Below are 21,119 nucleotides of genomic sequence, written 5' to 3' on the forward strand. Positions count from 1 at the left end.
CAACATTTCACATGATGAGATTAACAATATTGCTGACAATTTGATAGGTACATCAGATTCATTTTTGGAAATAGAAAAGAAAATTGCAGATCTAGAAGAGAAAATTGAGAAATTAGAAAAGGACAAAGAGAAAATAAAGGATAAGGCAAAAAGCTTAAAATGTACACTTGGTCCTAAACTAGATTACCTCATTTCTTTGAGAAAAGAAATTTCTGAGGCTCTGGTTCTCAGACTTAAGACACTGGAAGAGAAAATGCACATACTCACCGGTACAGTTTAGAGAACACAAGAGGCATTATAGGATAGAAAAAGATTCAGCGACAATTTAAATGTGGTACTGGCAGATCTTTTTCAGATTGTAACCCACTGGTTACAAGAATCTAGGCAGGACTCCACTAACAGTGAATGACAACCTTTGTCATTGATGTCAAAGGGGGAGTAGTGAGATGAGAAAAATGATCAGAACAGTTCAGCTCAGGGGGGGCATACATTTTTGGGCACATAGTTTTAGTAAGACAATTTTGGCAAACCATTTTTGATACACATTTTTGGATTTTTCTCATGAGTGTTGCCATCAATGCAAAAGGGGGAAATCGTTGGAAAATGCACACTCCAATGAGAAATTGTAGGTGATTGAAGGTATTGTCATTGATGGAAACCTTGTAATCATATGATACCAGTAGGCACCAACACCGACAGACTCTACACTAGCATACAAAACACCGACACCAAAAAGGAAGATTACCAGCACCTTGGCCGACGGGAATTTTGTGTATTTATATTTTGTAATTAATTGTAAAATCTTTTGTAAGGTGACTTGGCAAATTGTAATATGACTCATATAAGTATGAGATCATTGTAGATCATTTAAAATGGAAAAAGTATGGAAAAGATATAGCAGACCTAATATGCGAATTGTTGGATAAGGGTTTATGTATATAGCAGAGCTTAAACCGGTACTGAATCTGGCATAGCAGATGCTAATTTGAAGTAGTACAACACATTGGATTAGTATAATCCATTTTTGTAAGTCACTGTGACTTCTTTTGTAATTGAGAAGTGAGCTCTAGGAACTTGGCCTTCCTAGATGTGCAAGCCCCTATTGTAAATAGTATTATTCCCTTATTGGCCAATAAGCGAATATTGTGGGTCACAAATCCCACCAAGGTTTTTCCCACACTGGGTTTCCTTGTTAAAAATACTGTGTTATGGTGTGCTTTTCATGTTGTGGTTGTTGTTCTTGTTTGCTGCATTATTTCTGGTTTACCGATGCACAGTTTTAATATGCTTTTCATGTAATAAGTTAAATAAATTTGTTTACTAGTCAGATACTGATTCACCCCCCCTCTCAGTATCTTTGGGAATCCTAATAATATGTCCTAAGCAAGGTCCATAATAAATTTATCTGGCTGGACTGGCCCCGCATGATCACCAAAGAATCTATTCAAGCGGTCACCGGCTTACCCAAAGTTGGACAGGATTCAGGAAAGAAGATCTCCAACACTGTAGTTGAGAAGCTCATCAGTGCAACCCATGATGGAAGATCTATGAGGGTTAGCACCATCAAAGACACTGATGTGAAATTTTCTAACATGATCATTGGCTACAAGGTAACTCAGTCAAGTCGATTGAACTTTGTTGCTAGTTCCTGCATCCATGTTGCACACCAAATGATAAAGAATAATGAAAAGTATGACTTGTGTCAATGGTTAAGGAGTGAATTAATGATTAATCTTGGCAAGATCAAAGGGGTTAAGAAAGGAACATTCAGGTTTGGCAATCTTATTATCTGCTTGATGTTATATTTCATGAATGAGCTACTAGGTTTGGGAAAGAAGCGTTAGGCTTATGACATACCGGTAAGTATGCAGATCAAAGATGCAATAACCACTCTTGGTAGTAATAGGGATGAGAAGCTTTGGGGCTACTTCAAAACTTTATAGGAAAACATGAGACTAAGGGAGAGAATTTCCAAACACGTTATGGAGAAATACTCCACTGATATTTGCTTCATGGTAAAAATAGATGAGACACTAATGAAAGCAGTGGAACCTAGAACTATATGGGTCGCTGAATTAGGATATGAAGTAGATGACAACATTTTGGAGTTATATGCTAAAATGTTGATTGATGCTCCTTTGGATGATAAGGCTGAACACTTTGGCATTGCAGAGGAGAAGGCTCTTGAGGTTAAGATTAGTTTCAACAAGAAAAAAAGGGAAAAGAACATAGACAAAGTGTCTGAATTTGTTCAGGATGTAATTCATAGGATAGATACAGAACTAGGTTCTATATCTAAACTGGTAGATCAACTAGTAGTAGCAAGTGTTCCTGAGGTGAAGAGGCTTGATAAATTCATTTCTTCTATCACTTCTGACTCTAATCCAGAGTATAATCAACCTCTTGCATTCAGAAGGGTATAGAGGAAGAAAAATGACAAGCCTCCGGTAGAAGAGAAGAAGGTGGAACCAAGGAGGAAGCTAATTAGAAAGGTAACAACTGCATCCACACCTCTAGCAAAGAAGAGGCGGCCTACTCCATCTACTCCTCCAACCCCCAATAAGAAGAAAAAGAGTGATGAAGCAACTAAATCTGGTAAAATGACTTGTGTTGAATTGATTGATGAGATAACTAAAGACAGAATGTTGAAAAAAGTGTCAAGTTTCTATGAAGATTTAGAAGATAATGAGGAAAATGAAATAAAAGAAGCAATTTTGTTATATTTAGACATATATAAGAAGGCTTTGGTAGATATTTTGAAAGAAATTCCTTTATCATTGTATAATAAGTTAGATGCAATCAGGAGGGACAAAGAAATCAAAGAAGTTGAACTTTTGAATATGTGTGGCCCTATAAATAATGAGGAAATGAAAAGATGTATAGATGTTGCTAATAGAATAGTCTTTAGAAACAAAACCTAGCAAATAGACCTAATGATGGGTAGAGTCAATGAGATAGTAAATGAGACCAGAGATGGTTGGACCAAATTCTTCCAAAAGAATCCTGATTTTCTCACATCTCAAGAAGAATTTACTAAGGCAATTGCTCCCACCATTCTAGACAAGTCTAAAGGGAAAGGAATTTTGGGAAGTTCAATTCAAATTTTAAGTGAACCGACAGTTAAACCTAAAACTGATGAGAGTGTACAGACTAAACCGCCAGAGACTATATTTGTACACTCTAAGTAGGGTATTGTACAGGTTACAAATAATATTGTGGATAATACTCCATAGACAGTAACTGATACTACACCCAGTGGTGAAGCCATCAGTGAATTAGAGGTTGAGAAAAGAGATACACCGAGAGAGGATAAGGAAGAAAAGGAAAAGGAGATTGAATCAATAGTTAATTCCCCTGTAAAACTTTTGGCAATTGACACTTCCCAAGTTGAGAAGAAATCAATTACAGAGATGAGTCCCACAAAGATGATGATGATGGCTACTCAAAAGCTAATGAAGGAAGGAGCTGCAGACAAAGGAATAATAGATCAATCAATAATAGTTTTGTCTAGATTGATTCCTAATTGTATGATTGAAAATGAAGCAATCCCTTTCAGCAAGCTTAAGGTATTGACAAAACATATATCTAAAAACTTTCAATCATTGCAGCAAATTTCTAACAAGAAGGCACTTGAAAGATTTACTCTAGCAAAGAAAGCCACTTTTGACTAGATTATTGAGACAGAGAAGAGGAAGGTTGAAGAGAAACTTATACTGATTGAAAATTATTTGAAATAATGTACTAACATCTGTGTGAACTTGAATTTCATCCTTAGAATGTTACCTATAATAAATTAGTTTCACAAAATACAAATGGAAATGCTACAGGAAATCCAAATTCAACCAATGAAACTGCATGAAATACATATTAAAATAAAACATTATTTTACCTTCATGGCTTATGTCTCATTGTGTCCTAACTCCACTGTTCCTGATTGCAGATGGTGTGCTCTCAGATAATGCACTATTGGCTTCCAAGATGGCATATGAAGAATGGACTGATAACTTGTAGTTAACTGATAGTATGATATGCAAAGCTACATGATTATACTTAAATGATTATGCTAAATGATACTATATGATATTTGTTATTTGCTATTTGCTATATGATAATTGCTATTTTCTTCAAAAACTCACGGATGCATATGATTAGCTTGCAAAATGCATTTGAAGTCTCTTGAAGTCTAACTCTCTCTCAACTGAAGCTCTTGATTTTATAGACTTTGAGAGGATTAGATGATGTGGCTCAGATCAACGGTCTTGATCAGATCTGTAGATTTGAATGGTTATGAGCAAAGGTGAAGGTTGAGAGAAAGGGGGAAGGAGAAGACAAGTGTCACTCATCTCACCTTGACTGGGTTTCTAACTGAGAGAATCTAGGGATGGTTGGAAGAAATTTAGGCATGATAGGACAAGTGGACTCAAGTCCTTCCTAAGATGTAGGGGGTGTTGGAGAGAATATAGAAGATGGTTACAAAATATGTGTACGTACACAATTTTCATTAAGTTTGGAAGTTGGAGATAAATCATGAATTAATATTAAAGAAATATTAATTTCCTTAGCCACATATTTGATGAGTTGGCAAAGGGAAGATGAAGTGGAGATGGAGGGTGAGTTGGAAATGGGATTAAATAATTTAGAAATTATTTAATATTTGAGACTATAGGATAGGAGAATAACTATTAAATATTAGATATTTAATTGTTTGGAGGAGATAATTAAATATTAGATATTTAATTAATTAGAAGAATAGGATAAATGAATTAATTAATAAAACATTAATTAATAGAAAGACACGAAATGAATTAAATAAATTAATCTTTTCAAATTAACTATTTAATAGATGAATAATTATTAAATAAATATAAAATATTTATTTAATTTCTCATAGTCAATTTTAGGTGTATACATTTTGCCCCTCTTTAAAATGATGTCGAGACAACATTATTTCAAAGATTAAATCAAGTCTCGATAATGCGCCTGATAGAGATTGAAAACCCAGATTGTGTGCCCCCTCAGGAGATTGTTTGTGACAAAGTCCTGTTTGAATGATTAATCTCATGATAATTTGATAAAAATTCAGTCAATTAAATTCATTTGTAAAAAACAAATTAAATTGCCCCATTTTTAAAATTAATTACTCTTCAAATAGTAAATATAAAATTAACCAAGGCTAATTTTAACTTCATTGTTATCCTTGTCAGCTTTTGAAGAGAAAATTCTTGCTGAGGTGACAAAATGGTGATTCCAGTGGAGTGTCATCGAATTGAGCGAGTTTGGTGATATCAGCGGCCAGCCGAGTATGGTTATCCAGTATGTATCTTATCCTGAGCTTTGTTTTCAAGTTTTCGTTCAAAATTTCATGTTTTAGGCACTTTTTTTTGAATTTTTGAAATTTTTAGAATTTTTTCGATTTTAGATTAGCACATTTGCAATTTATTTTAGTGCATATGTAATTTTGTGTAGCGCAAATGATTTGTTTAGCGCATATGCTATGTAGGTTAGCCCATTTGCATAGAATGTTAGTGCAAATGCTTAGAATAGCTCTTATGTTTCATTTGTTAGCGCTTATGTTCAATAGGATAGCGCAAATGCATAAAGCAGCGCATATGCATGGTCATTTAGCGCATATGCTAAAAAAGATAGTGCTTTTGCTTAAAGTAGTGCATATGCATCGTTGATTAGCGCATATGCTTAAAAAGATAGCACATTTGTTTAAAAATTTGGTACAAAAGCTAAAAATCACTTTGATGATTAGATTTAACATGTGTGATACACATGTATGATGAAATAGAGTCATGATTGAGTGATTGCATGATTGATAGATTGATAGATAGCTTTGATTACTGGATTAAGTAGCTCTTATTAGCTTGATTGATAGATTTGATTATTTGATTGAGTAGCTCTGATTATCTTGATTGATAGATTTGATGATTTGATTGAGTAGCTCTAAGAAACCAATTTAGTTTCTGATGCAAGAGCTTAGTAGAGTTTTTTATTAAACTCAGTGATTGATAGTAAACCATGATTGATAGGTTTAAAATGATTTGATAGCTTAAGTTGCTTCAATTTGATTTGATAGATAGATAGCATAGCTTGCTTCATTTTGATTTGATAGATAGATAGCATAGATTGCTTTAGTTTGATTTGATAGATAGATTTCTCTTGAAAAATAGGAGAAACTTGATGTTCTCCAGTGTCGGGAGAAATTACCGGCCATACGTCATTTAGTTCCAGAGTTATCCTAGGCTGAGATTAGACATATAGATGTTTGTGGTTTACGCCATTTATTATTTATGCCCGATATTACACATAATAAAAGGTTGTTGACTACATTAGCCGAGAGATGGTACAGCAAGCATAACACTTTCCACCTGTCGACGGGTGAGATTAGTGTGACTCTTGAGGATGTCTGCAGGATTCTACACATCCCGGTGACTGGTGAGCTAGTGCAGTATGATTATCAGGATCAAGTTGGGATAGAGGCTTGCAGAGTCATGTTTGCCGATGAGAGCATCGATAGAGGAGAGATCTGATGGGTAGATATGGTGATGTACTATGAGACTCTTCCTGTTATTTTGGCTGGTTTGATTGGAGGATTCATATGTCCTAATAGGCGATTGTGAGGTTTTTCTATTGGATGGGTTGAATTTCTTCTGAGCATGATGCAGCATCGGACGTGATATGCTTGGGGTGTTTGCATGTTGGCACATTTATATCATGATCTTCACTAGGTTATGTATAATGAGAGTGCTAGTTTGTCTACAGGATGCATGTTATTGCAGATCTGGTGTTGGGAGCACATTGCTATTACATGGCCTATCCATCATAGAGTTAATGGAGAGAGGCAGCCATATATTTATTTTTATGTAGGTATCCTTACTCAGCATATGGAGTATTGGCATTGGGTGCTTGATTCTTTAGATAGCATTACTTGGAGACCATACGTCAATTGTGAGCCATGGATGGATGATGCACAGACATTACCATGCATCATGCAGAGTAGATATCTTATTGGTCGGACACCTTTCATTGTTGAGCAATAGTTGATTAGTCAAATTTTGAGATAGTTTGGTATCATTCAACCTATGCCTACTGGTGTGATGATATATGCACAGAGATACAAAGATAGGTGAGATTGGGGACCGTCTTTGTCATTTGAGATTACTCATGCAGTGTTTATTACTACTCCGAGAGTGGCTTATGATATGAGATTACACATTCTGGATCCTAGGGTGACTGCAGAGTATGCTCAGTATATATTAACTCATCCATTTCCTCAGATTACAGATCCAGCAAATCCTCCTCCTAGCTCAGGAGATGATGATGATGATTCAGATGATCATGTATCAGGAGATGGAGACATAGATGAGAGCTTAGAGTTGTTGATAAGGTTGGGAGAGGTGGAGAGGATGGTGGGGATCGAGGTGGTGGTGGTGGTAGACCTGGACGGAGAGGATGTCGATTGAGAGTCCATAGAGGACCATTTGGACCAGCTGGCAGGATTAAGAGACCTCGTCCTATGGGTGGGAGAGATGTTGGACGGATTGGGAGGGATACTGGTAGGGTAGGGATGAGATCACCTAGATGATTGCCATTGACAAGAGGTAGGGTGACTGGATTGGATGGGGGTTGCGGGAGAGGCCTTGATTTTGGACAGATTCAGCTAGATCCTAGAGTTATTGCAGCTCATGGTGGTGATGATGAGGATCTTGAGGATCATGTTCCCCTGATTAGAGGATGGGTTTAGAGAGTTACTCAGACTGAGATTCCAATAGTTGGACAGGTTGGTGGTGAGGGGATTGGGGTTCATGTACCACAGTAGGATCTACTAGAGCAGGTTGCACCAGTGCAGGATATACCAGATATGGTTATACTAGAGCATGATGTGCTAGGGCATGATACTATTGACAATCTGAGAGCACAGATTGATCAGCTTTGAGCATAGATACAGACTCTTATGATTGAGAGAGACACAACTATTAGGAGACAACAGGATACTCAGGGTCTTATTGATCATATTCAGCAGGTTGGATTAGGTGCTCTCTTAACTGATACTGTTAGAGCATTATTTTGAGCTAGGAAGGAGACTTCCTACTGGCAACGATGATATGAGGAGGCAGTTGCAGAGAGCCAGAGAGCAGGTAGTTATCAGACCACCATGTTGATGGACACTAGCAGTGGTGGGGTCATGGGACTTCTTTAGAGGAGTGGTGATCATGGTAGATAGAAATCCGGAGGATCTTTTTGCCCACAGCCACAGAGATAGATAGAGTTAGGTGGTAGTGGTACAGGACAGCCGTGACTTGATTTGGAGCATTTATATTATTTATTTGATATCATTGTATACTTGGACTTTTATTGTTTTATGATGATCTATATGCAGACATGGATTCTATATGATGATGCTTTTTATTATGCATGTTACTCTATTTGATGATGATCTATATGCTTATATGCTTTGATTTTATGGATGCAATGATTAGATGAATAATGATATGATGATAATGACTTACATGATGCAAATGATAAATGTTTTTGATTTTTTATTTTACTTATCCTGGATACAAATGAAAATGATTACTTAACTTAAATGATGCAAATGCAAATGATCTATATGGAAATGTAAATGAATGATTGCTTAATGCTTACGATGATGTACATACAAATGATCTATATGAAATGTTTTTTGAATTTTTATGCATGCAATTTAAATGATAAATGGAATGATAATGCAAATAATTATGATACACTACATGATAAATGATATACACTTAATTGAATGCAAATTAATGCAATGATTTATACGGATTTGCACATGAATGATTGATTTGTTTTTTATTTATATGTTATGCTTATAATGATTATGAATCTAAGTGAAAAGATGCAACTAAATGATCTTTATGAAATGATAATGTAGATAATAATGATGATACTTTACATGGTTAATGAAATGTACTTAATTGAATGCAATTAATGCAATGATAAAATGCAGCTAAAATGAAATGGATAATGATTAAAAATGAATGCACCTACAATGATTAAATGCAAATTGTTTTTATTTGTCCAAGTATACTCAATCTTTATTTATGACCGTTGATCTATTAATAAAATGAAATGTTTATAATGCAACTGATCTTGAATGCTTATAATGCAAATGAATAATGAGCTAATGAAATGGTCTAACTAAAAATTGAACTGCCATTCTTCATATGCGATCTTGTAATAGTGCTTGATTTCATCATTGAGCTTTTAAAATGTTGTAAGAAAATACAAGCAACTTGACATCAAGATTCAAGATGACCTGAGTATTTCTTACATGGATTTTGATATAGCAAGTTAATACAAGCAACTTGATATAATGGATCAAGTTGACTTGAGTATTGCTTGCAAAACATACAAGGATTATCCCCTTTCATGCATGACTTGGAACATCCTCCGTGATCTTTGGCCGATCATATCCTGAGAAAAGTTCATACCATAGTAAGAGATAAACCACAGATAGCAATCAAAGAAAATAATCATGCCCCATCATAGCTCCTCTAGTCATGGACATCCTTGAGTCGCATAGAGTACATGATTAGCAATAAAATCAAGATATAAACACTGAATCTTGTATGTCATTCACATGTTCTTATGGTCATTAACTGATATAATCATCTTAATGAATGATCTTTGATAATCCTTTATTATTTGCTAATTGATTCTTCATTTTCTGAGTTTGACGATTCAGTTGTTATGAAATGCCTTGATTTTCATTGCTTTGTTGCTCATTATCTGTTCCAAAACCCAGGTGTTTTTGGTTTTTCTAAGTTTTTCAAATGTTTTGGGATTTTCAAAGACTCAAAATTCTATCTTAGCAAAAGGAATTAGGATTTTGCCCCCACCGGAAACAAAAATTATTATGAATGTATGAATTGATCAAGATCCAAACCATGGTAGAATACAAATGCAGATTGGTTGATGCTGATAAAATCTAAGATAGTGACTACGACAAGTATGTCAAAGATTTGATAACTATTTGTAAGCTGCATATTTCTTGCTAAATGGTTCAGAGAAAAGGATGCGAATGATGGAAAGGATAAACTAGGATATATGGAAGCGATAGATTCGATAGGATGAAGAGGATAGGTGCGCAAAGTGATCTCATAGATGGAGGAACTCACCTTTTTTTAAGATAGTGCCTGTTTACCAGGTTTTCACCATTGCATTTTTGTTGGATTTTATATGCTTTTTATTGACTTTTTCAAGACCTTATATGCTTTTTATTGATTTTTTCACGACCTTATATCTCAAGCATAGAATTTCTTGAGATGGATAGAATTGATAGGTTCATCAAATCAATCACCTTCAGGGGTAGATAGCTTGTATGTTCCTGATCCATATGTTGCTACTATGACAAAAGGTCCTAGCCAATTTGGTTCAAATTTTCCCTTCTTTTCCCGATCTTGCTGATTTCTTGGATTTTCCCTTAGAACTATGTCTCCAATCTGAAAAATGTGTGGCTTGAATTTGTGGTTATAGCTTCTTGCCATTCTTTGTTGATATACTTTTAAATGATCTATTGCATTTTGGCGACGTTCCTAAATCAGTTCTAGTTCCTAGAGTCGAGAGACTCTTTGTTCTTCTTCTGGTATAAGACCATGCAAGGATACTCGTAGAGAAGGTATCTCTACTTCTATAGGTAATATAGCTACTGATCCATAGACCAAACAATATGGAGTTGCCCCTGTTGGAGTGCGGACACTAGTTCGGTATGCCCAAAGAGAAGGATTTAGCTGAATGTGCCAGTCTTTTCCAGCTTCATTGGTTGTTTTCTTCAAGATTTTTAAAATAGTTTTGTTTGATTCCTCAACTTGACCATTACCTTGTGGATAATATGGAGTAGAGAACCTATGTTGGATATGAAACTTTTCACATAGCTCTTTTACATCTTGAATTTTGAATGGTCTTCCATTATCAGTGATAATGGTCATAGGAACTCCATAGCGACAGATTATATAATTTAAAATAAATGATGATATTTGTTTTCCTATCACTGTTGTTAAAGGCACTGCTTCAATCCACTTAGTAAAATATCTAGTAGCAACCAAAATAAACTTATGTCCATTAGAAGATGAGGGATTGATCTTTCCTACCAAATCCAGGCCCTACTGTGAAAATGGCCATGATCCTGTCATAGGATATAACTCTTATGCTGGTGCATGAATCAGATTTCCATGAATTTGACATTGTTTACACTTTCTAGCATAGGTGAATGAATCTCTTTCCATAGTAGGCCAAAAGTAACCCATACGAATAAGTTTCTTAGCCAATGTTAAACCACTTGAGTGTGTACTGCAAATACCCACATGAATGTCATTAAGAACTCTCTCAGATTCATCTTTTTCAAGACATCTCAACAATGTACCATCTAGACCACACCTATATAGGATATCAGAAATAATGGTATAGCAAGAGGACTAACAGATAAATTTTCTTCATTGATTACGAGATAATTCCAGAGGAAGGATATGATCTTTCAAATATTAGTAGGTTTGACCGTATAAGGATTGACTGGTTCCTGATATATGGAAAATTCAATAGGTATGCTGGGATTGAATGGTAGGGGTTAAGATATCTTCCACAAGTAATTCATAATGTTGTTGATTCTCTTTATTTTGCAAGAGAGATGCTATTGTAGCCATTGCATCTGTTGCTTTATTCTCATTTCTGGGAATCTGGGTGAATGTGATTTCTTTAAAATGTCCTTTAAATTCCTCCATTAGCTATTTGTATGACATAAGCTTATCATCCTTTGTTTGATATTCATCATTTATTTGATAAATGACAAGTTGTGAATCACCATAGACATGTAGTTCTTTAACATTCCATTCAATGGCCATTTTGAGCCCTATAACCAATGCTTCATACTCTGCAGTATTATTGGTGCATGGAAATCGTAGTCTATATGATTTTGGGATTGTATGTCCTTGAGGTGTGATAAAAAAAAATTCCTACACTTGATCCATATTGAGTATAAGAACCATCAAAGTACAATTCCCAAAAGTTTGTACTTACTGTCAAGATATCTGCATCAGGAAATTCGATGTGCAAAGGCATGTTATTTTGTAAAGGTGCAGCAATGACTTGACCCTTGATGGTTTTTCGGTCAACATATTCTATGTCAAATTCACTCAATATCATAACCCATTTGGCTAGTCTGTCTGTTAATGTTGACTTGCTCAACAAATATTTGAGAGGATCTATCTTTGCTATTAGTTTTACAAAATGAATCAACATATAATGTCATAGCTTCTGAGTTGCAAATACAATTGCTAGACATATATTTTCAATTGATAAATAATTTAACTCATAGCCAATAAGTGTTCTACTAATATAATAAACAACTCTTTCCTTTCCTTCATAATCATGTTGAGCTAGGAGAGCACCTAATGATACACTTGTCGCTGAAACATAGAGTAACAATGGTTTCCCTTTGGTTGGTGATATCAATACTAGAGGACTCATAAGATATTCTTTTATTTGCAAGAAAGCTTCTTCAAATGTTAGATCCCATTTGAATGGAACATTTTTATGTAGAAGATGGGTAAATGGAAGACATCTATCAGCCAATTGGGACACAAATCTCCTGATTGATTGCAACCTTCCTTGTAAAGATCGCAATTGACTTATGTTCTTAGGTGATTCCATCTCCATGATAGCTTTAACTTTTCCAAGATCAACTTCAATGCCACAAGCTAATATAATGTACCCAAGGAGCTTTCTAGAGGTTACCCCGAATGCACATTTCTTTGGATTTAATCTCAATTGATATCTTTCCAGCCTGTCAAAAATCTTGCTTAAAATGTTCAAATGTTCTTTTCTTGTGTGAGATTTTGCAAGTATGTCATCGACATAATCTTCCATGAATGTATGCATCATATCATGGAAAATTGTCGTCATAGCCCTTTGATAAGTCACTCCTGCATTCTTAAGCCCAAATGGAATAACATTCTAGCAGTACATTCCCCATGCACAGGTGAAAGTTGTCTTCTCCTGATCTTCAGGTGTGATTCTTATTTGATTATATCCTGAGAAGCCATCCATTAATGAAAACATCTCATGTCCTACTGATAGGTCCACTATGATATTGATGTTTGGTAGTGGGAAATCATCTTTTGGACATGCTTTATTCAGATCTCTGAAATCTGTACAAACCCTTATGCTTTTATCTGGTTTTGATATTGGTACAATACTTGAAACCCATTCTGGGTAAGCCACTGGTCTTATGAAACCCACTTCCAATAGTTTATTGAGCTCACTTTTTACAAGGAGAGCAATATGTGGGTGCATCTTTCTTAGCTTTTGTTTAACAGGTTTTTCTTTTAAATCCACATTAAGATGATGCATGATAAGATTTGGGTTAAGTCTTGGCATATCTGCATAAGACCAAGCAAAATTTATTTGTCTTTGCTTAAATAATTCCATGTATTATTTCCTCTCTCTTTCTGATAATGAGGCAGCAAAATGAAGTATTTTGGGATCCTTTGATGTATCAATGTTTACTGCTTCTGTTGGTTCTATCAGGATAGCAGATCTCTCTTGAAAATAGGTAGGAAAAATATCAAACTTTCCATCTTCTGGCACCTCAAGGAGGCTTTCACCATCAGATACATCCTTTATTTTCTCTTTTGATTTATCTAATGTTGCCATGAAATGGTTTTCAACAATAGGTCTCTTTCCTTGTTTTATTTCACTTTTGCGACTGAAAAGTTTGGCATTCTCCTAACTATGAGAAACATCACTTGATTCTGCAGTGGAAGATATCTTAGGTGGGATGGGTTCAATAGCATTAAGGTACACAACTAAGTCATGATCATTGGAAAAGATATTTAGTTCGGGGTTGTCTAAATTATCCCAATCAATTAGTTCAGGATGAAGAAGGGGTAAATCATAGTCACTGTCATCATTAGGTGTTTCAATGTTCATGACATAATGGTCATAATTTAGCATAGAATAGGTATTATCATAGATTAGATGTTTTTGAGGATTATCTTTCTCAAGCATTTCCAAATTAGTCTTAACAAGATTAATATTAGCATTTTGTAGTTCACACTCAAGTGGTTCTTCAATTGACATTTGTCCCTTAAATGAATGGATTATATCAACACACATATCTTTGGTACTGCAAATTTCTTCTTGATTGACTTCATTTGTATTTTGGAGTTGATAGACTTGTGTACATGATAAAGAGAATTCTTTTAATAGATTTTGTCTCCTTTCAAACTCAGCTTCTTCTGGACTAATAGTTAATCCAACTTCACTATCTCTTATTTCTTCTATGGTTCTTGCATATCTAATCTTTGTTTGTGCTTCTTGTGGTATTGTGTTGTTGTTTTTTTTCATTCTCTTTTCTTTTTGGATACACCTCTTTTCTTTGAATTCTGAGTTTCTCTTGTCTTCTTTCTAATTTTATCTTTTGTTCTGTAATAGACAAGTCTTATTTTGTGATAGTTGCTTGATCTTCATTGTGTTCTTTACTTGATGTAGTGGATAAGGCATCTGGTCCCCATTCATACTCATTGGAATCTATCTCTGAATCCTGATCTAAGATTACTCCACTATACCATACTGGAATGTCATATGGTGCAAAAAATTCTCTGATTTCTGTCATCTCTATTTTTACTGCCTCTGGAATATCTTGTTCATATTTTGCCTTTGTTTGTATTTTCAGAACTTGTTGACAAGATTTTTCATTACCTGGGATGATAATCTCCTCCTCTTTCTTTTCATGTTCTTCTTGCTTCTTTTGCTTACTGGTTACTATTTCAGTCACTTGATGTAGCTTTTCTGGCCAATTGTCTCCTTTAGAAACTAATTTCTTTCTCCATTTTTGTTGTTGAGTATTGTGTTGCTTTTGATTAGACTTTAGGTATCCCAAACTGGATTTATCTTTTGTGGATTGTGAGTGTGGACAAATAGGTTCTGAAATACCCTGATGTTGCTTACCAATTGGTCCTTTTCCTTCATACCCCATCTTTTGCATGATTTCATATCCTTTGCCAGATTGTTTTATGGGAATATTGACTTCTGCTATTGTTGCTATAGTTTTATCTTCATCTTTGTATAACCAACCAAGAATGTCTTTGTCTTCACTTTCCTCTTCAAGGGTTCCAGCACTAACAAAGGTTCCTTTAAACATATGTTTTGATTTGCTTGATGTTTGTGATTGAATATATGGAGGTTTTCCATATGACTTAGGGGAGAGTGGAAAATTATTCAAAGAATGCTTTCCCATTCCTTCATCATTTAACTTGAGCTTTTCTTCAAAAGTTTCCCATAACTTTGCTTGAACTTCTTTAGTAGGACATACTAATTCTCTGTTATGTGGAACTCTTGTATCTTGTGTTGGCTTCAAATTATTGTAATATTGACTAGAATCTGTAATTATAGTGATCTCTTGTCCTTCATGAGGAAATTTTACACATTGATGATATGTAGAAGGAATAGCTTGTATCTTGTGAATCTAGGGTCTTCCCAGAAGAATGTTGTAGGAGAGATTCAAGTCTAAAACTTGACACAATGTATCCTTTTCCATGGGTCCTATCTTTATTGGTAGCACATAGGTTCCTTTAGAAGAACGTTCTACTTCATCGTAAGCCTTGATGGTTATTTTCTTTTTCGGGTCCACTGCATTCTCTGAATATCCCAAAGCTTTTATCAAAATGCACAAATATTTAAGCCAGCTCCTCCATCTATGAGTACATGTTTGACACGAGTTTTATTAATGGAGACTTCAACATATAAAGGAGCATTGTGAGGATGTTGTAAGGATGCATCATCATTTTCAGAAAATGATAAGCAATGAGGGGCTATAAGATATCCTACCATGTTTTGGAATTGATCTATATCCAAATCTTTTGAAATCGTTGTTTCCACTAAAGCTTTCTCCAAAATTTCCTTATGCATAGGTGAAATCTTGAGAAGTTCTAGAATTGATATTTGAGCGGGTATTCATTGTAATTGCTCTACTAAATTGTATTGTTGTGATGTGGACGTTGAGTCTTTTGCTATACCTGGAAAGGTAACCTTTTCTTTGCTTCTTGTGATAACATTGATTGGTTCTGAAGATTGATTTTCATTAACAATGATCACATTTACTACATCATCATATGTATAAGTGTAATTTACTTTGGTTTTTCCTTTGTCAGTTTCCAATTGGGATGATTCACTTTTATCATAGTTTGGAAGCGGAGTTTTAAAAGCCAAGTGTGATTCGTTCATCCTATGGCTATCCACCATGATGGTTCCATTATCAATTAGATCTTAGATAATGCGTTTCAATCTCTGACAATAATTTGTTAGGTTTCCTTTATTCTAATGATAATTGCAAAAATGATTGTCATTCCACCAATTTGGCTTGACTGGTGGTTCATAAATTCTTGCTTCTGATAAAACAATCAATTTGTTAGCGTGCAAAGTTTTTAGAGCTGATTCTAAAGATTCTCCAATATTTGTAAATTTTCTCTGAGGATTAGAGAAAAAGGACTTGGCTTTATTGTTTTCTAGATTGTTGTTGATTGGGATTTGACTTGATAGATTGAAAATTGGTTGTTGTTGTTTTGCAGTATTGTTATCATCATTTCCTTCATTGCTGACATTCCTATTCTTTGACCAAAACTTGGGTTTGTCATTGTTGTTGTTGTTGTTATTGTTGTTGTTGTATGAATTATTGTAAAGTTTTAGTTCTCCTTTCTTTACCATTGTGTTTTCTATTTTCAGACCATTCTCAATCATTTTGGCAAAAGAGGGAGGACATTACATCCTTAGTCGATAACTCATTTCGCTAGTAAGATTATCAATGAATATGTCCATTTTTTCTTGATCAGGTACATCTCGGGGGTACCTATTAAACATTCGTTTCCATTGTTGTAAGAAAACCATAAAGGATTCACCATTCTTTTGTTTAACATTGCAAAGATCTAGCATTGTTATTTCATTCCTTATATTATAGGAATATTGTGAAATAAACCTATTCACAAGTTCTTCAAAGGATTTGATTCCAGATGGTAATCTTGAAAACCACTCCATTGATTGTCCATTTAAACCCCTAGGAAAAAGATGCATAATGTAAGTTTCATTGTGAGCAAATTCCATGCTCATAGTACAAAACTCCCTAATGTGATCTTGAGGATCAAATTTTCCATCGTATTTGTCATATTTAGGGATTTCGCAATGTTGCGGAAATGGTATCATATTTAGATTTTTATCAAAGGGATATGGGCATATGTCTTCTAATGAATACTTATTGGAACTTGTCCCATTTTGCATGTCTTGTATCTACTATTGTAGAGTTTGTATTTGTTGAGTAGGTTTGATAATGGATTATCCACATTGCTTCTTTTATCATTATGTTCTTTTCTTTTATCATCCCTTTCTTTCCTTGTTTCTCCGTTACTTTCTTTGTTCACATCTTCATTATTTTTCTCATCTGTGTTTTGGGTGTTACTTGTTTCCACATCTTGTTTCAAGCTTTCTATGTTAAAGTCTTGTGGTAATTTAGCCCCGGATTTTGCCAACATCAAGAGATATTTTTCTTTTTGTTTTGCCAAAAAATTTCCATTAGCCTATCAAATTTGAAATCTTGTTCAAGGTCTCTAATGGTGCTATTGACTGCTTCTTCATCAATAGTAGTAAATCCAAAAGTGTGGAATATAGGAGTATCATCTTCCTCCATTTGTTGTTGTTTTCTAAGCTGTTCGTATTGGGCTCTAGTCCAAACTGGCATGTGATTATTTCAAAGTTGTTTGAAATTTTCAATGGACAAAGTCAATAAGTGATTAGTGGTTTAGGAAGATATGCCTTGTTGATTTTACCACTATTGTTTGTTTGTTGGGATAAAGCGTCTCTTTGTTGAAAAGCATGTCTTTGTAAAGTTTCACCATCAAATTATGTACCACAGCCACGTAAGTAGTGATGAAAATGGTGTAGGAATGTCCTATGTTTTAATAAGATCTTGCGATTGATATACAAGAATCTTATCCTTTTCTAAGTAGCTTTATAACTAGGTTTTCTTTTCTTAAGGTGATACTTAAAAGTCATATAAGCATTTGATTGTTTACAAGTTTGATTCCAATGTTGGTACAATTTTGGTTTTGATGCAACCTAAGTTCAAAATAGGAAAGATATATCCAAGATTAAGAACCTAGTATAGATTTGATCAAGTTTCATGATAGAGGATTTGATTATCCTGATGAGAGACTTGACAAGGATGTTGATTTTTGCACTTAAGATGTTTGAATCAATAGCTTGTTCTATGTTGATGTTTATAGAACCTTTTGGGAATAACCTGTAGGATTAGCAACCTAGTTGTTTGAGCTATTTTGAAAATACGTGATGGTTTAGAGACAAACATACTTCAAGAATTATTTTGATATTTTGATACTTTGATTTTAAGTTGGTGTTTCAAGCGTTGGAATGCTTTTTGTTTTAACCTTTTGATCACACTTTTTCAGTAATTTGTTGATTTTTGATCTCTTGTAGATGATAATTTTCTTCAATTTTTGACCATTTGGAACATGCTACAGACATAGAAGACACAATTTTTAATAAATGAAAAGCACAAGCAATTACAAATCCCTATGGTAGGCTGAAACAATAGTTGTTGAATCTCACATGGAGTTTCCCCCGAGGCTACACTATTCAAAGCGGATATTTAGATGCTTGACCCCACTGGCTCCACCCTCGGCACTCACTTCTTCGGGGCAGCCAAGCACCAATTTTCATGAAATCTCCCCATGACAAATTTTATATCTCTACTAGGAACCGTACGTATGTGAGCCACTTCAGAGGTCCGACCTCCTGCACCAACAACTAGAAGGTTTTTGGCAACTAGTACAAGTGGTTTTTAGTAAAGGCTTCTGGTCATGTGGCCATACATGTGGCACTTTTAGCTCTGTAAATACAGAAGGTTCCCAGCCTATAGAGGTTACGCTCCATAGGTTTTATGGGGAAACATAGTGTCGGTCTGAACTTATCAGCACATGTTGTTTGAACTTTCATCACAAACACAAATTATTTATAGTGGATTGGAAGGACTCGGTATTAGCCTGTTTCCACTTTGGGTCATTCCCCTCTCACTGGCCCCCTCAAGGCAGCTCAGGAAGGCAGGCCCTCTAAAGGATTAATTGCTTGAAAGTAAAGAAAGCGTAAAAGAGTGGGTTTGGCTTTTTGGTCACCCAATTAAGGGGAGAGCATATACCTACCACTTTCGAGACATGAAATACAAGCGTTCTTTCTAACTTTTCATAGCAATTGTTGGTTAAGTCCTATTTGGAGATGTTGCTCCAACAAGCATGGTGTTTATTTTAGCCCTTCATAGCAAATGATTTTCTAATCTAGGAATTGGAAATTTTGGTCAACAAAATGAAAATCGTTGCAAGAAGTAATTTTCTTTGTAAGAATGGACAAGTTGATTATTCTTTTTAACTTGAAAAATATAAGATTGATTGTTCTTTTTACCTTTTCAAGAAAATAAAAGATTGTTGTCCTTTTTAGAGCCCAAAATATGAGGTGTGAATCCTAACTTTGCAAGAAAGTAAATGTTTGATTTGTTGTTATTTTTACCTTGCAAATGTGATTATTTTTAAAGCCCAAAAACAAGTGAGGTACTTTTTAAAACACCAATTTGAAAAATGAAGTTCTTTTTACCCAAAAGGAAATATGAGTTCTTTTTAACAAACTTTGAAAAAGATAGAAAAGAAATCACGAAATCCTAATTTAGCTCCTCCAAATCTACAAGAAATTGTTAGAAACCTATAATAAAAAGAAGTTAGTGAAAATCAAAAACCTTAGGTGGGCTTCCACAAGCCTAAGCTAAACTATCTACCAAATGCGCTAGTCCATGTTACAAAAGCATTAACCTGCGTCAGAAAAGTGCTAACCTAAGATGCGAAAGCGCTGATTTTCAGACAAAAGCGTTAACCTGCATGACATATGCGCTAACCTATGATGCGAAAGCGCTGATTTTCAGATAAAAGCACTAACCTATATGACATATGCACTAACCTAAGATGCAAAAGCGCTGATTTATAGACAAAAGCGCTAACCTACATGACATATGCGCTAACCTATAATGCAAATGCTCTAACATATCAAACAAAAGTGTTGTTAAAATTCACACATGCGTGAATCTACATTACAAATACATTAGTTTTATTTTTGTGAGATTTTTTAAGGTATATGTGAGGTTCGAGCCCCACAGTGGGTGCCAAAATGTGTGAGCTTGAATTTCATCCTTAGAATGTTACCTATAATAAGTTAGTTTCACAAAATACAAATGGAAATACTACAAGAAATCCAAATTCAACCAATGAAACTGCATGAAATACATATTAAAATAAAACAATATTTTACCTTCATGGCTTATGTCTCATTGTGTCCTAACTCCATTGTTCCTGGTTGCAGATGGTGTGCTCTCAGACAATGCACTGTTGGCTTCCAAGATGGCATATGAAGAATGGATTGATAACTTGTAGTTAACTAATAGTATGATATGCAAAGCTACATGATTATACTTAAATGATTATGCTAAATGATAGTATATGATATTTGTTATTTGCTATTTATTATATGATAATTGCCATTTGCTTCAAAAACTCACGGATGCATATGATTAGCTTGCAAAATGCATTTGAAGTCTCTTGAAGCCTAACTCTCTCTCAACTGAAGCTCTTGATTTTATAGACTTTGAGAGGATTAGATGATGTGGCTCAGATCAACGCTCCTGATTAGATCTGCAGATTTGAATGGTTATGAGCAAAGGTGAAGGTTGAGAGAAAGGGGGAAGGAGAAGACAAGTGTCACTCATCTCACCTTGACTAGGTTGCTGACTGAGAGAATCTAGGGATGGTTGGAGGAAATTTAAGCATGATAGGACAAGTGGACTCAAGTCCTTCCTAAGATGTAGGGGGTGTTGGAGAGAATATAGAAGATGGTTACAAAATATGTGTACATACACAATTTTCATTAAGTTTGGAAGTTGGAGATAAATCATGAATTAATATTAAAGAAATATTAATTTCCTTAGCCACATGTTTGATGAGCTAGCAAAGGGAAGATGAAGTGGAGATGGAGGG

This window comes from Cryptomeria japonica, chromosome 11, assembly GCF_030272615.1.
Source record: "Cryptomeria japonica chromosome 11, Sugi_1.0, whole genome shotgun sequence".
NCBI lineage: Eukaryota > Viridiplantae > Streptophyta > Pinopsida > Cupressales > Cupressaceae > Cryptomeria > Cryptomeria japonica.